Raw genomic sequence first — 12,961 nt, 5'->3', positions numbered from 1 at the left:
TCTCTCTCTCTCTCTCTGTCTCGCACAGACACCACAGCCCTAAAGAACTTTCAGTTTCTTAAAGTCTTTCATTATTCACTCTTCTAGTCCTGTCATAGCACTTACTTCACTTTATTATATTTTTCTCTGTCCATCTTCTTGCTAAAGGTGTGGAATCTCCAGCATTTGTTCTTAGCTGATCCATACCAAATGTTCAAGAAACATAGACGTGAAGGAAAAAGGAAGGAAAAAAAGAATGAGGAAAAGAAGGGAGGAAAGGAAAGAGGCAAGTAGTAGTAGGAAGTACACTGTCTCAGAGATCTTGCCAAAACGTGGGTCAGGAAATGAAACCAGTAAGTCGAGGCATATGTGACAGCTGCTTGTTGCTAGAAAGCAAATGATCAGAAATCTGGGTGGAAGCAGTGCAAGGCTGTACAAATGAAGGAACCAAAAAGTGAGCATGTAACTAAGTTTCCTGTCCAATTAGGAACTTTTTATTTACTTCCTACTAAATCAAGAAGCTGCCCCACCACCCATTAAGCAAAGTAAGAACAGCAAATGGCAGCATCTAGCTGGAAAAGGAGTGAAGGGGAGTATATATAAGATGGCTAATTCAGACAGAGTGATCCTACAGCGCTGGCATGTTCCTTGAGTCAGATGATTCAGGTGGTTTCCAAAAGTCCTCATGCATGGGAAAAATCCATGGCCTTCTCTTTTATTTCCTCTTTCACCATGGACCTGAGTTCTTCGTTGGGCTATCTATGCCATAAAACCAACCGGACACCTAATCTTCTCTTGTCTTGGTGCCAGGCTCTGTCTCAGCCCAAATAAGCATAGCGTTCAAGCTAACATCCCACAGGAGGCCAACATCTCCCTTCTCCCTCAAACTGGTAGAGACTGGGTAGTTACGTCTCATGTTCCTATTGTGAAATGGAATGTACAAACAGGGGATGTGATTCACGTCTGTAGACACATAGTAATCCGGACAGCTAATCAGGAAATGCCTCTTTATGTCTGGTCTTGTAAAGCCTCTTCACAAGTTTGATAGAGGCTTTTAGAAGGGAGCAATTATTTTAAAGTGAGCACTTGTTATCTCTTCAAGGACTGACGCCATACACCCACTGCCATCGAGTTCTGAGAAAACTTCACATTCCCCCTCCTCTTCCTCTGCCCCTCTTCCTCTCTCACCCCCACTTCCAACACCCACTCCCCAACACACACAAGAAAACTCTTTAGAAGAAAGGTCACGCAACAGGAGGCATAATTTAGACTGAAGTTTTTGTTTGTTTTCGAGGCAGAATAACAGTTTTCCTTAATTTATATGCATAGAGAACAAAGTCCATGAGAACAAATAAATTTAGCTCTTATCCAGAACTCAATAAATGAGGAAGAGGGGGACAGGTGAGGAGAAGAGTCATCTATAAATCAAGTGCATTGAACAAGTTGAAATGTGGCCTCACCAAAAGGAAATGAAAACTGACCACTGATCAGAGAAGCAAAGTTTAATTTATTTAATTAAATTAATTAATTTATTTATCTTTCAGGGAGGCACCTAAATTTACAAAATGGGTTAGATGGCAAGGAAGTACAAGATCTTCACGGAAATATGTTGGAGTTCTCAATTTACTGGTAGCAAAAGTTATTGGAAACAATTGTTTGGACATTGTAACAAAAATGGAAGTGTGTATTTTAATGAACTGAGGCCAAGGAAAGCAGTGAGTATGAAACTTTTTTAGGGTCAAAGGAGATCAGGACTTTTGCTCAATGAGTAAATAGCGTTTGACTAGTTGATTCATAGGGACGTATATTGAATTCCTCAAGGTGACAAACTGGACTGCTTTAGATTTCTCCTTTGGATCAGCAAGAACCCCTTGAATAACCTCTCTCATTGGGAAGAGAGATGGGGACCCTCCTTCTGCACCTCTACCCTGAAATCACACACAGCTCAGGACAGACAGAGGGGACAGCTAAGTTGAGAGACATTTATTCAAAGCTTTCTCTAAGCTATCAGAAACGGAGATTTTTTTTAAAACTAGATATTTTCTTTCCCAGAAAAAAAAAATAATAATTTTTTTTCTCTCTGATTAGAGGGGCCATTTTTCATTTCCTTTTGGGAAAGCTTCCATTTGAGTTGTCGAAGTGAACTGGATTTACAAGTGCCTCTTCTCCCTGTCTGCTCCCCGCCCCCACTTGTGAGCATGATGGTGACAAACGGAGTCTTCCTTGTCTCATGCGCCCTGACTCTTTACTCACCAGGTCTGCCCAGTTCTTCTTTGAAGGGTGGCTCCAACTTTCTCTCTCTTGTCTCTCTCCTCAGTCCCTTTCTTGAGTCCTGAAGTCTAAGCCTTCCTAACATTCTCCTCTCCTTTGTCACTGCTCCACAATCACTGTACGTGTTAAAGCTCAATTCCTCTTCATAGCTCTTAAGAGCTTCCTCATTCTTCCCCAATCTCCTCATTATCTGCTTCTCCCTACTCCTTCCTCCTCTTGCTACGTTTTCTCTTGCACTGGCTGGGCTTGTTTTTGTCTTCCTTCTCTTTCTCTATTGATTTTCCCCTCCGTGGGCCTTTCTTACCTCTCACTGCAGAGCACACCTCCCACCACAGCCCAGCTTCTCCATCACTGCTCCTCAAACTCCCTTTTCTTGAAGCTCCTGCAACATGCGGAGTTTGCGGTGCTCAGTTTAGCACCTGATTCGACACGCTAATGTATCATTTTCAAACTGCTCCCTAATAAGTTGTGTGAATCTTGTCTTCCACCAATATGATAAGCTTTTCAAGGACAGACAGCCCCTTTCCTCTGCTTACATGTATTTTGTGACTGTAGAAAAAATTTAGATGAGAAGGCACGATTTAAGTTGAACCTGTTGACGTGATTATGTGGTGGAAAGCCTTTGGAGTCAGAGAGACTAATAATCTCAGTGCTACCCTCTCCTCACTGAGTAAGTGAAACCTCTGAGTCTCAGTTTCCTCACCTGTAAAATGGGAACACTAACACGTGGCATTGTGGCTCTACATATTAAATACCACGAAATATGTAAAGCTTCTTACATACTGTTTGGCCATAATTAGATTCACAATAGATGGTAGCAATTTCTATTATTATTAGATTCTGGAAGAGGTGAGTGTCAAGATTCGATTCTAGCAGTGAGTAGGACTCTCCGTAGGAGACCCTCGATCCTCAATTCCTAATCAATAGGGAGAGAGGAAGCAAGTGCAGGGTTACTGTCTGCTCAGCCCAGACGTGGTTGACTTGCGTTAACTGTCCAGAGGATGTTTCCTGTATGAGGTGAGAAGGAAAGGCTGTCCAGATGAGACCACATACCAGAGGCTCATTTCCTGAGCCCAACTCAAAAGCCCCTTGCCCCAGAGATGATGCAGGACCAGTTATATAAGTCAACATTGCCATGCAAGAGCAAGCCTCAGGGATAAGAAGCAGACATTTTGACCTTGGCAGAGAGATTTTCCAAGCAGCAGGAGCCAGTCTGGCACTGGACACAGAAGAAATGGCTCCATTGATCCTGCAGCAACCTGGATGCCGAAGGCTACGGAGAAATATGAGGGATGTAACAATGGTACTGGGTTATATAGTGCTTACTACATGCCTACATTGCATTAAAAATTTATATGTAGTAACTTATTTAACCCTCACGACGGTCTTCTGAAGCAGCTACTAATACTGAGCTAGATGGTGTCTGTCTACCCCTCCGGGTTCGCTCTCTGCCCTCTGCACTCTGCTCTGTACCCGGGAGATGGCTTTTGGGCTGGCCTCTGCTGGCTCCTTCACCCTCTGGACTCCAGTTAGGTTCAGCCTGGCTGGAGGCACTGACATCCAGGAATGGGAATAATAGCATAGGGCTGAGTGATGGCTGTGGCAGTGTCCTCTACTGAAACTCACAGCTGCTGTCACACAGCCCTCTCCTACAGGCAAATCCGTGCTTACTCTCCCTTCTGATGACACCCCATGGCCTAAGAGCAGTATTAGCTCCCTGACGTTGCCAGCTCTGGGGTGCTTTCACTGATCCTGGTTGGTTTCCCATCTCGGTAAGTATTCACTTTGTTAAATGCTTCTCAATTTGAGAATATCTCTGTTTCTTGCTAGGACCCTGACTAATATAATTATGGTCCTTTTACAGATGCTGGCACTGAATCCCAGAGAAGTTAACTAATACCAACTAAGTGGTAGAGCTGGGGCTCAAACCAGGCACCCAGGCAACGTGGTCCCAGAGCTGGGCTCCACATTCTACTGCCAGTGTAGTATATGGAGACAACCAACGCATGACCCAGAGGAAGACTCATGGTTGTAGCATTGTGCTGTCACATCCTACCCGGTACTTTCACACCTCCATAGATCAGCCTGGCCGGTTCTCATTACTCCAGGCCAGTAGGCTCAGATTCCGGATGTAGCCACTCTCTGGCCATGGCCTCGTTCCCTAAGAAAAGTGCAAATCCCTTCCCAGGCCATTGTCTACTTGAGTGGTTTTCGGTTACCTCAGTTCAGTCTCCGGATTGGACTGCAGGCCCCAGAAGGAGGTGGATGAAGAACAGAAGACAGAGGGTGGACAGAGAGGAAGAATGTTGCTGCCTCCTGGGCCTATTGCAAAGAGATCGGGCACGTGACTCTTTCCTGCTTCTTCGTAATCTCTCTTCCTCCCTCTGAAGATGAGGATAATTCACAAAGACCCTAAAGAAGGTTGGAATGTGGAGGAACAAGACTTTCGCTCTATGCTGGGCAACATTTAACTTGCTTGGTAGAACAACCAAAGAATACATACAATTTTGTTTCACATGCCTGCTGTATTTTTGTCTGCTTCTTCGTTTAGTTTAGTTTTGTTTTGTTATGAGAGGGAGAGGGCTTCTCTTTGAGTATCATGCAATCATATTTTCTTAAATGTGAACAAATAAATAAAATGTTGAATGGATGAATTCACGTCTTCCTGCCAAAGGAAAAAAAAGAGAATTTATTTAGATGAGCGTCTGCTAACTCTCCTGCTGAGGTCGATACCAAATGAAGTATGATTCTGTAAAAGATTAACACTGGACATAAGAGCTTGTGAAGTTAGAATAATTTGATTTTGAGACTTTGAAGACTTTTGGGCCCTTTTCCTTCCTTTGGCATCCTTTCTATTTAGGGGATAATTCTTTAATTCATATTGGAATTGGTTAAAGGCCTGGCCTCTGGAGCCAAACTACCTGGACTTGTATTCTGGCTCAACTAATCTCTGAATTTGGGTTCTCCCAGAATGGGGACCTGAAATAAGGATTTGGGTGCACGTGGCTTTTTTGAGAGATGACACCTGGAAACACCAGTAAGGGAGTGGGGAAGCGATACAGGAAAGGAAGAAAAACGATACAGCGTGCACTAAGGAGCAGGCTACCTGGGCTTCTACTCTGCAGACATTCTCTGGGAATCTGCAGAGAACATGCTTCGGAGGTATCCCATCCAAGGAGCAAGGAAGCTGGTATTTATCTACCAAATCCCATCTTTCATTAGTCAAGGGATATCCTCTACTCTCTGGGATTTCTGGTCTGTCCCCTTGGAAGCCATGCCTGCTTCTGAAGCCAGAGAAGGCTTCAGGCAAGAGCAGAGACTCGCTTGCTTGAATGGGATCAGTGAAAGCCAGGAAGATGTGAACGGAAGATTAACAGCATCTACTACAGTCCACGCCTTCACCACTCTGATCTACTCATTGATCTGTCCAGTCACTGGATTTTTAAGGTGGCTGGTCATAATTTCTAAGGGAAAAAAGACCCATAATAGGCCTATTATGAGACAAGCCAGAGTCCCCTCTGCTGCAGTTAATCCCGAGGCTCTAATTCTGCTATTTACCTTTTGGCTCTGCTGTTCCCTACTTTGGATTCTGCTGACCCTCAGCCAGTCCTTCTGCTGGTCTAGGTTGTGTGCTCAGTGGGATGAGCTGGGGCTCATTGCTGAGGGGTCTGAATCCCTAGTTCCCATGTCCTCCTCATCAGGCTGTGGTGGCTTCAACTGCCTATTCACAGTATAGAAGCATCGAGAGGGACTCAGGATGTCCCCTGAGTTCCAGACATGCCTGCCCCTTGGAGATGACCAGGGTCAATTACCCTCACCAGCATAGTACCTCTTTTCTTTGGCTTCCTGGACCACTGACTCAAGGAGTTTAAAATGATCAAGTAATTTGAGAGGTGGTGAGCGCCTGACTATTGCCTTTGTATGGACGTCCCTCCCATCACCAGCCTCTCACTTTAGGAACCAGAATCTTTAGTCCAGCAGAAACTAGAACTACCAAAACAGGAAGCACAAACTTCCCAAGAAGGTCTCTAAGAATAATGGCGAGAAGGCCACTTCCTACTTTTATTTCCTAGATCTGTGTATTTCACCTACCAGGGACACGAGCACTGGATAATGACTTGTTGCACAGTCTGCATCTTGAAGACCAGTGTCTCAGCCCCATGGTGTGTCATCCCCAGCTGGCATCTTAGCTGAGCCTTCATGAGGCCATTCTGAAAGTCTACCAAGCCAGCAGCTTCCAGACAATGTGGTGTGTGGTGGGATCAGTAGATTCTGTGGTTGTATAACCAATGTCTCAACTTCACCATTAAGTGACTTTTTTGGCTTCAGATGTTGTTATGTGGATTCCCAGGTTGGCAAACCAGACACTCTGTGGGTCCTTAAACATGCTGGCAAAGGCATTGTGGGCAGGAAAAGTGAACCCATCCTTAGTCAGCATGAGCCCCGTCTCCTTCTGAGTGGGAGGGGTCCAATATACCCAACTCTCTGCCACGCAGTGGGTAGACTCCTTCAGGGATGGTATAAAACTGAAAGTTTAGCATAAGCATCTATTGTTAGTTTAGCAAGCAGCCTTGACAAGGGGATCTCATGCTACCTCCATCCTTGTCGCTTTTAAAATCAAAATATAGATCTAGTTTTCAGCACTCTGCCCTCCAGCCACAGAGGATGTGAATCTTTTTCTACGCCAGCATTGGGGATTCTTTACCTTCTCATTGTTCACTCACATGAACATTTTATTTTCTTTCTTCAGAGTGGCTACTGCAGTTAACGACAGACAACCAATTCCAAATCGCTGTGGTTTCCATTGCCCCCAACCCTTTTGAGTGCTAGAACCATAGCACGAGCCAGGGCATGCCCTTCCTGCTGTGGTCCACCCCAGTTCTCCAGGTAAGAGTCTTGGTAAATGAATGCTCCAGCATGCCGGGAGTTCTTGTGACCTTACTTACATTCAGCAGAGGATCCTAGTCACCTTCTGACCAGGGAACTATGCAGGCCCAAATCTCATTTGTGCGTCTGTCTTCTAGGACCGTTTCCAGTTCATCCAACTGTCTTTGGTTTGAGTCTTCAGAAACAGATCTTGAGACAGGGATTTAGGTGGACAGCAGGAAACCTCAGTTAAAGAATGGTAGATGGAATGGAAGACAACAAGTACGTACAATGTGTGTTAAGGAGCATTTTAACATTGTGGGCAACTGGGAGTCAATCCCAATGGGACCTCTGGAGACCATACAGAGCATATCTTACTCAAGGGGGAAGGATACTGGGCCTTTTCTCCCTCAGTTTCATTGGTCGAGGTCTGTCCCCACGGACATTAATTCCTTGGAATGTCCAACTTTCCTTGTGCTTGGGCAAAGCACAATACTATGGCCAGAGAAAGCCCAGCAGTGGAAAGTCCCAAGAGCTTCCAGTAGGAAGCTGCTGTCATACATGGGAACCATGAGTGCTGAGTCTAGGGTGGGGCCACAATGACCTGTCTGACTTTGGTCCACTTACTTAACATTGCAGTGTTTCAGTTCCCTTATCTAAGGATAATAATAGTGTCGACTGCATAGGGTTATATTGAAGACTCAATGGAATGTGTGTAAAGTGGCACCTGACATAGAAAGCAGTCAGTAAATGATAGTGGTTATTGTTGTTGATGTTGGTGCATACTCCCCTTTACAATCTACATAAAACTAATGTGGGATTTCACATGATGGAGCCCAAGGGAAAACAACTCTTGGCAGTTTTCACCTTCAACTAGGTTAAATGCTTCAAGTTAGGGACCAAAATCATGAGGCTGACTTCCTTTGTAACTAAGGTGACTGGCTTTCCAGGAAAGAAGAGAGGACAACTATATAAACGAATTATCATTCCTCAAGATGTATAAATTACTAGTGTGGAATGGGTCCCACAGCCTTGATGTCAATTTCCGATTCTTGCCACTGATAGCTCCTTTCCATCTTCCCATCACATGGCCATGTAGTCTCAGTCAAAGCTAAATGAGAGATGGGGGTTGGAAGACCTGAGTTCTAATCTCCGCTCTGTCATCAACTCATCGTCAGACATCGGGTCCCTTTCTCAAACTCTCTGGACTTCAATTCACCCACCCATAAAATATCGATAGAATGTCTTCATCCATTACCTTCCTGATTAAATGAGATGGTGTGTGTATATGAAGGGTTTTTAAAGTTTAAAATGTTGTTTAAAAAGAGTTTATATTAAAAATAATTGTCAACCCTACAAGAGGTGGAAGCCCGACGTTTGAACACAGCTTTTGGAGAAATGTATCGATAAGAATCAGTCTGGCCTCTGACACCTGGTCTGGCTAATCTCTTGTCTTCCTTCCCACCTTTAGCTCCCTCCCCTGGACACTCTCCAGAGCTCCATCTCCCCGTTCTGGCCACTGATCCTGCTCCTATGTTTGTTCCCTGTACTTGGTGTAACATCCTGGAAACATCTTGTGTCACATTCTGATGTTGCTTCTCCCTTGAGGCTTCAGCTTTGCCCTCTGGTTTGCGCTGAATGTCCTGGCTCTCTTCTTGCCTGAATTTTTCCTCCTTTGCCAAGCCTCCCACACTAGTAGATTTCATAACTCTGCTGTTATGGATTTTTTTTTATTAATATAGATCAAAGATATGAAGGAGAGAGTATGATTTTTAACCAGCCCACTTGAAACACCAAAGTCTAATTTTCAAGTTACAAAAATATAATAATCAGTTCGAAAAAGACTTAAGGTACAGTTTGTAAGTGACAGAGTGGCAGCCACATTTGTCTTCCAGGGCATGGGGACACACCATACAGAGTTAATCTATACCTCAAAGTAGCTGAATCTTAAATGACAATAAAATCTCATTAACTTGAAATTGATTCTGAATCAGTGAACAAGAGGATCCGGTTCAAAAAGCATGAGATTGGGTCCCCATTAATATTTGGGGATCCAATAATATTTGTTGAATGACAGAACGAAAGTTTCAATATGTAATTTTTAGTTCAAGCTTCATTGATAATTAGTTACGATATGGTTCTGGATAAAGGACTTAACCCCTAGGCCTCAGTTTCTTTATGTATAGAATACAAGCATCTCTGTGGCCCCCTCCAGATCTAAAATTCTCTTCAATGTAACTGGGTTAACATTTGTTATTGCGCCAATATGAAACAGAGGTTTCCTTCAGTTCTCTGCTCAAATGTCTCCTTGTCAGAGAAACCTCTCTTAATAATTCTAAATTAAATCTCTTTTCCTCCCCGTGACTATCCTCTTATTCTGTGTGATTTTTCTTCATAGCACTATTATGTATTTCTTCATTATTTGTTCGTTGTCTGTCTCCTGTCACCAGAGTTTAAGTGCCTCGAGAACAGGAATTTCATCGATTGTGTTCATAGTGGTATCTTAGCACCTGGAAAGTGACTGGACACATAGGAGGCTCTTGATACATAGCCACTGAATTAATGCATGATCTAAATAAGCTACAAAGAACATAAATTTGGTAAGAATATGTACCCTATTTAAGAAATCAAACCTTTTAAGTGTTCCTGACACTGTTTCAGAATTACTCATTTCCTTCTAAATTAAAGTGGCGAACTGCAAACCATTCCTGTCCTTTCTTAACAACAAGTCCCCAAAACCATCTCCCAGGCAGTGCTTTGCCACCCTAGTTCTCATTATTCTTCATCTTGAAGGTAATCCGACTGCACACATTTGTAATAGTTAACATTCAGTTTAATTTTTCAGGCTGGCTTTCTCTGATTTCAACATTCCAAACAAACAAGTTTGGTAGCAGACAGTTTGCCACACGCCGGGGTTCTGACCCATTTGAGGGCATGCTTTAGAACATAGTGCTGAGGGGTCCTGAGACTTCCAGAGTCTGCATCCTGGCTCTGCGACTTATCACCTGTATGATTCAGAGCAAGTTACTTAGCCTCTCTGTCTCTCCGTTTCATGGTCTGTAAAATGGGGATAATAATTATTGTTTTTGTTTTGTTTTTCCCAACCCAGGAGGCTGGCCTGGGCAGACATCAGCCCCTGGGCTGTCTTTGGTTAGGCCACAAGAAAGTCTTAGGCAGAGCCAAAGACGAGAAGAAAGGAGGTTGAAGCTTTCATCCTCCACACCCTCCCTTCTTACCAGGTTTTGGGCAGTGGCTGTTTTCCTTGACCATGACCATAGCACCTAAAGAGTAGCTTGTCTGCCAAGTTTAAAGATATTATCCCATTCTAGTATTGTCTGTCCTCTTCCTTTACCCCTTCCAGTTTGAGATGCTGCTAAGGGTTTCCTGTTCTCGCTAGTTCCAGATGTATCCATATTCTTTGAAGATCCTCTTAATCCCATCTCCTCTAAAAGTAGTTCCCTCATTAAATCTCTTTAGTTAATCCTTTGAGTTGTGCTTTTTGCTTTCTGCCAAATCCTGCCCAAAGCAGCATAAATGCACTGCTGGCATTAAGAGTGAATGCATGTAAAGCAACTAGAACATAGCCTGACACATTAAAGTTCTCAGTTCATGAAAACAATGATTGTAAATACATAAATAGATGAGAAAAATCTTGTATAAGACAGCCCATGTGAAAATACATTGCTCGGAATTGACATACATTCTATCTAGTGGGGAAAAAACTGGCATTTTGTAAACTTTCATGTATGATCTTGAGCAAGTTAAGAAATTTTCACAGAGACTCATGGTTGCTGTGAGAAAGATATAAGATGGCGTCTATGACCAAGATAGGCACAATGCATGTAAATTGCAGGCACTCACACATGTAAATGAAATGGGGGTCAGGACTAGCTTCACGGGTGCGCAGTCTGTACTTTGAAGGGACCCCACACTTGGTTGCCATCTTGAAATTCTTAGTAATTTTTGAACAAGGAGTCTTGTATTTTCATTTTCTATGGAGCTCAACAAATTTTGTAGCCAGCCTAGGAGGAAGGGTTCATTTTATTTTTCAAATCTTTGATGTTACTCTGTAATTGACTTTTTTTTTTTTTATCAAACAGAGATTCATCAAAATCTATCTAAAGGAAAATTTGACTCTTAAAAAATGGCATCTGGTGTTAAGACTGCATTAATCAATTAACAAATATCTGCCAAAGAGCTGGTATGTGTTAGGCACTGTGCCAATACCTCTTTGAACCTAAAATTTCCTGCTTTGCAATTCCAGGCTGAGTTGATCAACATGTGACAGGATTGGAACTGACCTTACCGTGAACCCTTCAGTCAGATCTGTGGTATCTGAGTCTTGGGGAAAAATTAGTTTTTTATTTCATCACAGAACTGTAACTGGATGTGGACAGTGAATCATATAAACTCAATTAGATGAACTGGCAGCTAAAATTCTTCAATTAAAGGATTGTAAAGTCCAGGAACAGCACACCAAATGTGGTATGACTCCAGGGATGATGCTTAAATTTTCCAGGATCCCAAGTCTCTGAAATTAAAAAGATGAAGCACCCAGAACTATTACCTCCCAAAGGTAAGAGTTTGCCAATAGATGTACCATGACCTTCGTGGAGGGTGGAGTGAAAACAGAACATAGATTTGTTCCTTTAAGGAAAAAATGACAACACCAAGCATCAGGGAAGGCAAGACTGTTATCAACACAACCTGATGTTAGCCTAATAATATGTCCAACCCTTGAAAATGCTTCTCGCCCATTCCATCAGCAGAGGTACATCCTGAATGAAAGATGCCTTCCAAACAAGAGACATCAGTCAGCACATGCTCATTTCTCAGGCGAGAGAAAAAAGGCTAAGGAGTGGGTCTTATGTGTTTAGTTGGAATCTAAAGTTGTTAAATGGAGCAGAGTCTAGGAGCATAGCTCTGTGGTAAGGGATAGACTTTACTTTAAAATTAACTTTACCAAAATTAAACTATAAAATTAACTTTACTAAAGTAAAATTAAATTGACTTTAAAATTAACCATTAAATCAGAGCACCTCTCTCTTGCTTATACATTCATATAATAATATAATATAAAATTTCTTAACACAGAGAGAGCCAATATGCCCAGTTTGACAACACCAGTTAATGCCATCTCTAAGATACAGTGAAATAGGAGAATTGGGGAAACTATGCGAGGTGGGAAATAGGAAGCCGATGGAGAGGATAGTTCTCTATTTGTGTAAGCAGTTCTAAAAACAAAGAAGTTAGTGTTCATCTATATGATTTATAAGTTTTCCAGGTTGTTTTCCAATTAGACTATGGGTCACTCAAGGTCAATGCCAGGTATAGAGTTGGTCTCCATATAAGTTTAGACTGGAAGAAAGAACAAATGGAATGCAGTGATATCTTCAGTTGCCCATGAACAGGGTTGAAGCCAATGTGTAAAATCTTTTACCCTTCAGATTGGCTTAGATATTCTGATAGAACTGAACAAAAATGTTGAAGAAGAGGAAATAGACACGAAGTATGGCATGTTCTGGGCTTCAAACTCTCTGAAGTACTGTCTCTAGATGGCAACCAGGGGACATGCCTAAGCAAGCTCAGACCATTGGTTATTTTAAACAACTTTGGGGAGCAGATATGAGAGAAAAAAAGACCCCAATCCAGCTACAAGTCATGGAACATCAGCTTTGGACAACCCCAGAGGCAGACAGAGGTGGGAAGCTCTCATGAACCAAAGGTCAATTACGAGTCAAAGAGGCAGCCTCATTAACTAATGACGTTTATTGCCAGAATTATCAGATGCTGGTTGTGAGTTTCTTTAATAGAAAGTAGGAGATAGGTGTGACTATCTCACATG

The 12,961-nt window shown here is 42.7% G+C and overlaps 1 long non-coding RNA gene across 1 annotated transcript in view; it reads right to left on the bottom strand.

Moving 5' to 3' along the window:
• Positions 1–2,529, bottom strand: part of LOC120586210 (uncharacterized) — a 7,937-nt gene extending 5,408 nt beyond the window's left edge. The window contains exon 1 of the long non-coding RNA XR_005648636.1: positions 2,233–2,529. This is a non-coding gene — a long non-coding RNA (uncharacterized LOC120586210). The remainder of the gene's footprint in view (positions 1–2,232) is intronic.
• Between the last annotated feature and the right edge of the window lie 10,432 nt (positions 2,530–12,961).

Source organism: Pteropus medius, unplaced genomic scaffold (assembly GCF_902729225.1).
Source record: "Pteropus medius unplaced genomic scaffold, Ma_sr-lr_union100, whole genome shotgun sequence".
In the NCBI taxonomy this organism is placed as follows: Eukaryota; Metazoa; Chordata; class Mammalia; order Chiroptera; family Pteropodidae; genus Pteropus; species Pteropus medius.
The sequence above is the reverse complement of the archived record's forward strand: the minus strand, read 5'-3'. Positions and strand labels throughout refer to the sequence as shown.